This window comes from Suncus etruscus, chromosome 5 (genome assembly GCF_024139225.1).
Source record: "Suncus etruscus isolate mSunEtr1 chromosome 5, mSunEtr1.pri.cur, whole genome shotgun sequence".
NCBI classification, from domain to species: domain Eukaryota; kingdom Metazoa; phylum Chordata; class Mammalia; order Eulipotyphla; family Soricidae; genus Suncus; species Suncus etruscus.
In genome coordinates this window covers 126,731,910-126,742,967 of record NC_064852.1, presented here as the reverse complement: position 1 = coordinate 126,742,967, position 11,058 = coordinate 126,731,910, and positions in this window count along the sequence as shown.

The window sequence follows — 11,058 nt, the reverse complement described above, 5'->3', positions numbered from 1 at the left end:
TTAGAAATAGAAATTACATTCTCTTCTTTTGAGAATTTACCTTAAGAGATATATTTATCTTCATACTTATTGCAGCAGTATTTTTTTGCAATAGCAAGAACTGGAAGCAACCTGAGTGCCCAGATGAATAATTGGATAGACAATGTATTAGATAAAGACAACAGAAATAAAGAAACACTGAAAGAAACTAAAAAAAGAGAAATAAAATATCTTCTTCTAAAGTGTGGATGGGTATTATGCTTGTGAGGTAGCCAGGGAAATTGAAAGCTAAAATTTCATTTATCTGAAACATATGGCAATAACAAACATTTATATTTATTCACTGAACAAAAATAAAATTTTAGATCAAGTAAGTGGCTACCAAAATAGGTTACTCAGTGGCTTACTAAGTAGAATAAACAGGATCAACTTTCTGATGGAGGGTAGACTTGGACTTTGAGTAGGGAACTTAATATGTATGCATAGACTTTCCATTTTGTACTGTCTTTCTCCTTAGTGCCCTTCTTCATTCTACTGTTCATGCTTTTAAACCTCACTGTACCATGGTTTACTTAATTACAAGGACAAGGCACCAAACTGAGACCACAATCACAAACCAGACCTAAACTCAGAATAGGAAAGTTACTCAACCCTCAAGAGTTCAGCTGTCTTACAGACAAGCAGTTGTAGAGCTAGAGACAGAGTTTTATGGCTCTCGCATTTACAGAGATTGTTGCCCTCACAGTCCAGAGTCTGGGCTTGAGTATTCCCTCTTGATTTGGAGAAATAAATGTAATTTTGTGTGCTTGAGTTTGTTTGCATAATTTTTAATTTTAAAATGAAAGAATCCACCTGTTGTATGGATTTTTGCTGACAACTTCAATTAAGAATACTTTAAAAAGATGAAAGGTGATATAACTTGGGATATATTAAATTCATCATGTTTCTTGAATTAATTTTAGTAATAATCTGAAAGATAGTCTCACTTTTTGGATGCTAGAGTAATAATACAGTGGGCATAGTACATGCCTTACATGCAACAATCTGGGTTCAATTCCCCAAATCCCCAGAATCCAACCAGGAATAATCCCTGAGCACAGAGCCAGGAGTAACACTTGATCATTGCTGGGTGTCACACCTCACCCCCCCAAAAAAGATATTCTCCTGTGTTTGTGTGCTATACAGTTTTTTATGTTAAATGTATTTGGCTATACATAATGATATATGTATATAAGTAATGCACACAAATTATATTTAATAGTTATATGTGTTTGATTAATTCATTATATCTTAGTGAATATTGCTTCCTTTAACACACCTAAAGTTGTTATAAATCCATGCACGTGATCTCTTAATTTTCTTTAAGTGCTCTGTTTCCTCTCATTGGAATTCTAGTTCCTTATCCTCAAAGGATTCACATAGCGTACTGTAAGGATGTTCCCATAAAATATGCATTTACTGCACTAATAAAATTCAGAGTTTTAGGCACTTAACAAAAAAAAAACTTTGAATAGTTTAATTCTATAGACTTGGGGAATCTAACTAGACTTAGCAGCTCCTTTACATGCTAGCATCAGAGGAGTTTTAAAATTACTTTCTGACAAAAGTTTTTGTGTTCACTTCAGATACCTTTTCGAAAACATTTTCTCCACTCCAGGGAACTTGCTCAAACAATTTCTCTGAATTATATTTACAGTCAATTCATGGAAAGGCAGGCAAACATATTGAACTATACTTTAATGTTCATGAAGAAGATGAGAAGATGAACATGATTTAGGGAAATATCACTATATTTTGTGCTGGGGGGGCGGAGATATCTGTTAAAGGAATTAAAAGAACAAATGGCAGGGGGGCAAGTATAACCAAGCTTTAGTTTTCACTGGGTTAGGTTCATGGATTTCCAGGAGAAATGTTCTGTGGGCTATTTCTCTTCACTATTTATGGAGGTGTGGTGCCTGGAGCATTTTACCATCATTTTTATTTACACCAGTTCTCCCTCATTAGCCTACTTTCCACAGACAATAGAATTATAAAATCATTTTGTCAGTCTGCCCTGTACTCTTCCTCTAATGACTTTTGGTCCCAGAGGCTAATTTCAACCAGACCTGGCAGAGTGGCAAAGGATTTATCATTTATGCACAAACAAGATCCTCACAGAACAGCCTGACAGCCTGCATAAGTCGACCCAAGCACAGAACTGACAGAGGTGGTTGAAAGGACTGAAAAGTGCAAATGTATTACAGTCAAATGTGCTGAGTTACCTTGAAAAGAATCTAATTTCAGCTAAGGCTGATCAAATAAAATAGATTTATTAGAATATATGTAAGAAAACTCAGTCCTGCAGACTGCTCCTGTAATAATCGCAGGAAAGTATTTCTAGTTAATACATTTTTAAAAACGACTATTTGTAACCTCAATTTTTTAAATTAACCAAATATTTCAGGTTACTTTAATTATATCACAATAAAATCAGATATAAAAACACATAACTTATTTGTTACTTATGCTTCTCTATTTTGAAATCCATAAATATAAAAATAGGTATGATAGATCTAATACCAGTAGAATAATTATTTGCATACATGTGGTCAACCCCAGCAGTAAGAAACATAAGCAATGGTTATTCCCTCTTCTAACTACTTTACACATACATTGACTTCCTTATTTAACCAACAGATATTATTAAAACTATATCTTTTCCCTTATGATCATGAGTCAATTATGAGTCTGCTTGTTGTGGAGTTAACCTTAACCAGTACAGTGTTATTTTTAAATATAGAATACCAAATTTATGATATTTCTATGTCCTTTGCTTTTCCTTTATCATTCTATTCTTTGAATATTATATTTTCAGGGCAATAATTATATTATCAATAACTTTCCAAGTAAAACTATGGTATTTTTAATTAACCTATTGCTTCCACATAAAAGCATTAATTTTAAGATGACTTTTCCAGGGACACTCATTCAAAACCTATTGTTCCTCTGCAACCTCAAAAATAACCTTTATATTCCATCTCCTCTCCACCACCTCCCAGTGTTTTATTAACTAAGTTTTGTGATCTAAGGTCAAACTCTAATATCATTCCATATATCAATTTTCTTGTAATGAAAGTATTCTGAATTAGGGCTTATTAGAAGATCACGTCTGGGGCCGGAGAGATAGCATGGAGGTAAGGCGTTTGCCTTTCATACAGGAAGTCATTGGTTCGAATCCCGGCGTCCCATATGGTCCCCGTGCCTGTCAGGAGCAATTTCTGAGCCTGGAGCCAGGAATAACCCCTGAGCACTGCTGAGTGTGATCCAAAAACCACACACACACACAAAAAAAAGAAGATCACTTCTATTTACCTTTTATCCATAAGCACACAAAATTGCACAGTTTCACATAAATATGTAGGTAAACCTACATGTACAGCTACTTGTGTGTAAATATTAGATGTTGGTATAGCATTAGGAAAAGATTGGGCTAATGTATGCATCACACATGTGTATCTACAAATGAGGAAAAAGGTTTTCTGTAGGGAACTAATTGAAAACAGTTAAATTAAAACCCCAATTTTTGTATACTGTCCGATTGTTAAAATAGCATCTATTAGGAACAAAATATGATGATTCCACAGTTGAAATCAAATTAAACAGGAAAACTTGAGAGCTCTCTTCTTTTTTTTTTTAAAATAATATCTTTATTTAAACACCTTGATAACAAACATGATTGTGATTAGGTTTTAGTCATGTAAAGAACACCCCCTTCACCAGTGCAACATTCCCACCACCAATGTCCCAAGTCTCTTTCCACCCAACTCCACCCCCACCTATACTCCAGATAGGCTTTCCAGTTCCCTCATTCATTCACATGATTATGATAGCTCTCAGTGTAGTTATTTCTCTAACTGCACCCACCACTCTTTGTGGTGAGCTTCATGAAGTAGGCTGGAAGTTCCAGCCCTCCTCTCTTTGTCTCTGAGGATTGTTGCAAAAATGTCTTTCAGTTTTCTTAAAACCCATAGATGAGTGAGACTATTCTGCGTCTATCTCTCTCCCTCTGACTTATTTTACTCAGCATGGTAGATTTCATGTACATCCATGTATAAGAAAATTCCATGACTTTATCTCTCCTGATGGGAGAGCTCTCTTCTTGACCAAGATTCAGATCAACATAAAGTTGTTGATTTTAGATCTTTATTGATACTAAACTCTTTCTGGTCCAATTTTCTTGGCTTTCAATGAATAAGGATTTAATAGTTATTATATTGTGATACTGATATCATTTTATACATAAAAACAGTAAAAATATATAATTACATCTTTGTTAAGAGATTTGTTCTCTTTGACAGAATAAACCTTACACATCAAGGTAGCACCAAAAGTTAAAGTACCTTGTACATATAAATCCACATATATCTATTTGTATATATAACTACATTATTTTTTGAAAAATACATATTAGTCTTGCATCAAAATTTCAAACCCATCTTCCAACCACCTCTTATTGAGTGTTATTCCCCTTTCTTTTATTAATGAGCTGATTAGAACTGACTTATGGAATCAGTGATAAAATTAAATGCAGTTTTTAATTTTCTTTTTGCTCTCACTCCTCTCCTCTTACTTACAACTATCTCAAAATATTTTTCTCCTAAAGTTGTTTTTACATTTCCAAATTTATTCTCTATTTCTTTTCAAATATACACAAAAGAAAACATGCAAGAATGACATAGACCTGATTATGGTTTTGTAGGATTTATAAGGAAAACAAATAGACCTTGGCCCTTCTTTGGATGAGCTCATACCTTTCCATTTTTCCCACTGGTTATAAAAAGAAAAAGAAAAACCCATGGATGAAATCCAAATCAGAACCTTCATCACAATACCAATAATTAAGTTCAAACTTTTCAGTCTCTCTAAAAAAGATTATATTAAAAACTTGCAATAAATTTTCCTACTCAGAAAAATAAAACACAACTAGAAAGTGAATTTTAAAAAGAACTTAACTGGATTTTTCAAATTTGACAATGTAACTAGCAAATATTTTTTACTTCATTCTGACTCTTAGATGATTGGGAGGGTCACAAAACCATATGTGAACTATATAGAAATTTGTATATAAATCCCCAAAGGTGTTTGATAAATTTAGGATAGAATCCAAATGCCTTACTTTGAACTCTAAGATCTTCCTTCCAGATGTAATCAATTATTACTTCTCACCTTTCCATTCACTTGTGCTAAGTCAGCACATAGAAAAACCTTATTTGTGTAGTTGAATAGGCTTTGCCATGTTTTTTTCCTTCAGATCCTGTGCTTTCACCCTGTCTAGAACTCAGTACTTTTAGTGCCCTAGATATTAATGAGACTAACTCCCACATAATAGAAATTCTCTTCTCTTCCAAAGATCTTCAACATGGGGCTGCAATGATAGCACAATAGTAGGGCATTTGCCTTGCACACGGCTGACCCAGAACAGACCTGGGTTCGATCCCCAGCATCCCATATGGTCCACCAAGCGAGGAGCTATTTCTGAGTGCAAAGCAAAAAGTAACCTGAGCATCACCGTGTGTGACCCAAAAACCAAAAATAAGTAAATAAATAAAGATCTTTTTTTTTTTTTTTTGGGTTTTTGGGCCACACCCGGTGACGCTCAGGGGTTACTCCTGGCTATATGCGCTCAGAAGTCGCTCCTGGCTTGGGGGACCATATGGGACGCCGGGGGATCGAACCGCGGTCCGTCTCCTAGGCTAGCGCAGGTAAGGCAGGCACCTTACCTCCAGCGCCACCGCCCGGCCCCTAAATAAAGATCTTGAACATAATTTGATCTCTGCTAGAGTCCTTTTTATTTTCCTCTTTACAAATATTTAAAATATTATATCTTAACTATTTTTGTTCTCACCAGTGGAATTTACATTTTATGCCAGCAGCAACATTGATTGTTTTGGTCTCCTTACTCAAAACTTTTTCTAAATAATATTATTGTATAAGTTTTTGATAAGAATTATTTTCAGGGGCCGGAGAGATAGCATGGAGGTAAGGCGTTTGCCTTTCATGCAGGAGGTCATCGGTTCGAATCCCGGTACCCCATATGGTCCTCTGTGCCTGCCAGGAGCAATTTCTGAGCCTGGAGCCAGAAATAACCCCTGAGCACTGCCGGGTGTGACCCAAAAACCACAAAAAAAAAAAAAAAAGAATTATTTTCAGGGGCTGGAGCTATGGCGCAAGTGGTAAGGTGTCTGAAGCCTTGTGCACTAGCCTAGGACTGACCACTTTTCTATCCTCAGTGTTCCATATGGTCCCCCAAGCCAGGAACGATTTCTGAGCACACAGCCAGGAGTAACCCCTGTGGCCAGAAAATCAAAAAAAAAAAAAAAAAAAAGAAAAAAAAAAAAGAAAGAATGCAACACATAATCTTGCAAATGCATATATTTAGTGCAAAGGTACTATTTTTTAAAGAAGTACAAAAAGCATCAATCATGAATATTTCTTAGAAATATTGTCTATTCTATTTGGGTTTCTTTTCAATAATCTTTCTTCTTTATGTGGTATATTTTCTTTATCATAAAATCTGTAAAAATAGGGGCCCGGAGAGATAGCACAGCGGCATTTGCCTTGCAAGCAGCCGATCCAGGACCAAAGGTGGTTGGTTCGAATCCCGGTGTCCCATATGGTCCCCCGTGCCTGCCAGGAGCTATTTCTGAGCAGACAGCCAGGAGTAACCCCTGAGCAATGCCGGGTGTGGCCCAAAAACCAAAAAAAAAAAAAAATCTGTAAAAATAGAATTATTATGATAGTATTAATTCTATTTTCCATTATTAAAAATAAATTTTCAGATTACTTTTCCATTTTATGTTCTATAAATGAGATATATTAATAAAATCTTGCTATTTTAAAAATAATAAAACCATTATCTGGAATAGATGGGAAATTAAAATTAGAGAATATGAAAATTCAATTGATAACAAAGTGATAAAAAAGCTTTATTTGCATTCTGAACTAATGTTATTTATCTGAATTATTGTTCCCCAACTCACTTTCATGCTCAATATTTATTATCTAAGTGTCTGAGCACATGGTTGCAATGTTGGTTTCAAAGAATTAGCCCTCTTTCCCTTGATAGAGGAAACTAAGTGTGTTTTAAGGTAAAAATTAGCTTGCTGAACAAACTAATACTAACCTGCAAATAAAAAAAAATAAGGTGAATCATATGGGAAAAATCCCAAAGATTTCCCACTTAGATTTATGCTTAATATAGTGATTTTCAAGACTGTGTGGTGACATGCTTTATAAATATATTAGTGTCTCTAATGGTGGTATTATAAGGACAGCTAGAATGGAGACTGGTTTGGTCCCTGACCTTATCCTAGTGGAAATTGTAGGTTAGATATATAGAAATGAATAAGACTTTATTATTCTATTTTATTTTTTATTTTTTGTTTAATTTTTTATTTATTGAATCACCGTGAGATACAAAGTTGTGAATGACAAAGTCCTACAATGTTTTAGCACTTATTCCTTCACAAGTGTCCACTTCCTTATTGTTCTTTTTGTTTTGTTTTGTTTTGGTTTGGTTTGCACCCGGTAGCACTCAGGGGTTACTCCTGGCTCTACACTCCTGGTGGACTTGGGCGACCATATGGGTTGCCGGGATTCAATCCACCATCCTTCTGCATGCAAGGAAAACTCCTTACCTCCATGCTATCTCTCTGGTCTCATCCCTATTGCTCTATTTTAAGATGATCTGCTATTGATTTTGATTATTCATTTACTGAAATAATGCATCATTAGAAATGTTTCTCATCTTTCTGTGTACTGTTGTATGAGAAAAACAAAATTTCTAATCTCAGAAAAATCATCTTTTATTTGAAAGCAAAGTTGTTAGAAGTGTTGTTGTTTTGTGTGTTTTGTTGTCATTGTTGTTAGTTTATCTGTTTATGTTCTCTCATTGACTTTTGACTTCCCATTGTTTTTATTCAGTTGCCACTTGATCATTTTAAATCTTTGTTACACTTTTAAATGCTTAACTCAAAACACATAGTAATTTGCTTAATATCTGATTTTAGTTTTAAAATAAATTTTTGGAAGATTCTCAAAAACTGTTATTAGATATTACTTAAGTTCTCTAATCAACATGTTTGGTATAGCCAGAGTTCCCCCAAACATTAGTTTATGCACTGAATCTTGAACTGATTTTCAGAATCTTATTCTAGCACAGAAACCTATGGCAAATGTAAATCAATTAGCATTTATAAAGTCTAATGTTGATTTGAGATAGTATTTTCTTCTTGAGAGATAAATGTCTAGTCCAATATTTTATAATATATCCTGCATATAAATTGGTTCTACATTGCTATATATACATCTAAAGGGAAACATAAATGCTGACTCAAAAACTATTTTTGCTCCCTGCAGACTCATATATGAGGAGAGTTTGAAGTTGGGGTTGAAAAAGATCTTTGAGACTTGTGAAGTTTCTTAGTAGGAAATCTACCTAAAAGAAAGGTCATAATGAGTGTGGACATGAGCCAGCAAATTAGACTGAAGAAGTAAGAGAGCAGATTAAAAAATTTGTTACAATATCTGACTTGGAAAATCTAAGATGGGAAGAAAAAATAAAACTGATATAGACCCTTGAAAACCAGTGGGTTGAAAAAAGAAAAAAATTCCTGTCATTTGTCCTGCCTAGAAGTGGAAAAAGCCCATAACCTGAAACAGGTCATTTAGTTAACAGGACTCTAGAGAAAACCCAAGTCAACCTTCTGAGTGCCAAGCAGACAAAGCTAATTAAAAATATATCATTTAGTAACAAGTGGGCTTGCAATAGCAAATACAAAGGAAACTGAGTTATACATAATTGAATATGCAGCTTTCTCTACCAGGCTGCTTCTTCCTAAAAAAGATTGATGTAGTTGCATGCAGGATACAGTAAAAAACACTGAATATAAATTGGTATTAAAATTTGATAGCCCTGGTATATATAGAGTTTACCTTGTTTTTACCCCCCTAACAAGGAAGAATGTCCTTGTATTTCAAATGCAGCCCAACTTATATTTTTTCCGAGACAATTGCAACCTGATTATTCCAAGGTGCTTATTTCCAGTTCATCGATCCTAATTATTTTTCTTCCCCATTCAGGGTTAAATATACTGTAATGGATCTTAAATCCACCCGATTAAGAGGCTGACTTAGAGACTTATCTTACCCCTGACATGCAATTATTAATTAATGAGGGTCAGCTGCATAAGGAGAATAAAGCTCTATGTGTATCACAGACTGAATTATGTGCTGTGGAACAGGAAAGAGCACATTTTTATTATAAACATCAACATTTCCTGTTTCCAAGCTAATTAACTCTTTCTGGAGTTTAAACAAATTGTGGTTCTGCCCCTCATGTCGCTGCAATTTCCTTCTAACAAAATGCCTGTGTCTTTTTATTATAAGCAACGTTTCCTTCCTGCAACAGTTAAATACTCTTCTGGCATCGCAGTTCATCCTTTTTACAATGGGGTGAGGGTCAAGTAGAGTGTGCATTGTTAATCTCAGAAGCTTTAGTCAGTATTGGCCTCTCATAGTAACCAGGAAGCTCACATAGAGAAATTTCTCTAGGCTCCCAATTCTCTTTACCAGTCAGAGAAAAATGTTTTATGACAGAGTGACAATTAACTTCAAACTGTTTTGTTTTTTTTTCCTTTGGGGACCCTTTCCACCTGAATGTACTCTGGTCATCTAATAGCATCTGAGACTTTATTTGAGAATGTTTCTCTCCGGAGAGTGCTCCTTTGAAGTTTGAGATCTTATTAAAATAAAAGATGCCTGATGACCTTAGCCTCCACCAACTGGACCATATCACAAACCAGATGTGCAGTATCTGCTTAAAAAGCAAAATAAAGCCACAGTGCTCTCATGCTTTAGATGGATTTGTTTTCATTATAGATCTCATAATTCTTAAATTTTAATATATATGTTAGAGTACCATTAAAACAGATGGACTAATGAAGTAGCCTGATAAGGAAATTTCCATTTACTTCCCTTTTTGAGATAACTTGAGTCCTGCAGACTATCACATACATTTATTCATGGACTTTCACCCTACACCCTTTTTTTTTAATTATTGCCCATTAAAATGTAAAATCATGGAAGCCAGAGAGTTGTTTATTTTGTTTTCTATGCATGGCTGCTTCGCTTCTCTATGTGCTGTCTACACAACATTGAAAATTGTTTGTGGGTAATTTTGATGAGATAACATGGTGTCATCACTAAATTTCCCACTCAAGGAGCTATGACCTTTTAAATTGGAATAAAATTTAATGTGTCGTTAAATAAAAAAGATCAGCAGCTTTCTCCAAATAAGATGATGGCCTTTGCTAACTTTTAAGTTTCACACTTTATTTTTTGTCTAACTACATAAAAATCTCAACTGTGATAGTTTTCTCTTTTTTCTTTTGGCATATTGTTCCTCCATGTTTATCTCTGAGAGTTACTACCAGTAATGAATTGGTTATTTGCAGGTTTGGGTGTTTGTGTTTGGTTTGGAGGACATAATAAGCTTTCCACAAGGCTTACTCCTGACTCTGCTCTCAAGAATTACTCCTGGCAGGGATCAGGATACCATACAGGCTACCAGAGACGGAATTCAGGTCAGCAGAAGGCAGGCAGAACTTTACCACTATACTTCCTCTTCAACTCCTACTTACAAATTTTGGTTTGGATAAATGCACTTATTGGTTACAATAGCCTTCTTTAGTAAGCATATATTTTCTACATTGACAAAAGTTAAATAGGATTATTTATACAAATAAAGTTTATCACTTGAATTGCACATTTTGAAAACTGCAAAATCAATTTAGAAGGATTGGTAATCTTTAAGTTTTTGGCTACCAACTGTCAAATATATAGACTTGAAATTATCTTCCTCTCTCACTCCTCCCAATATGATAATGTCAAGAACCAACATTTACATGCAACCAAAGTTTACTTAGTTGACTGAACATGAAAGTTTTAGTATTTGGAGACTTAACCTTGTTTCAGTTTAGTTAATTAGAGCCAATATCAATTTCAAATAAATTTTGGCCACCCAAAACCTGGGAGGGCTAA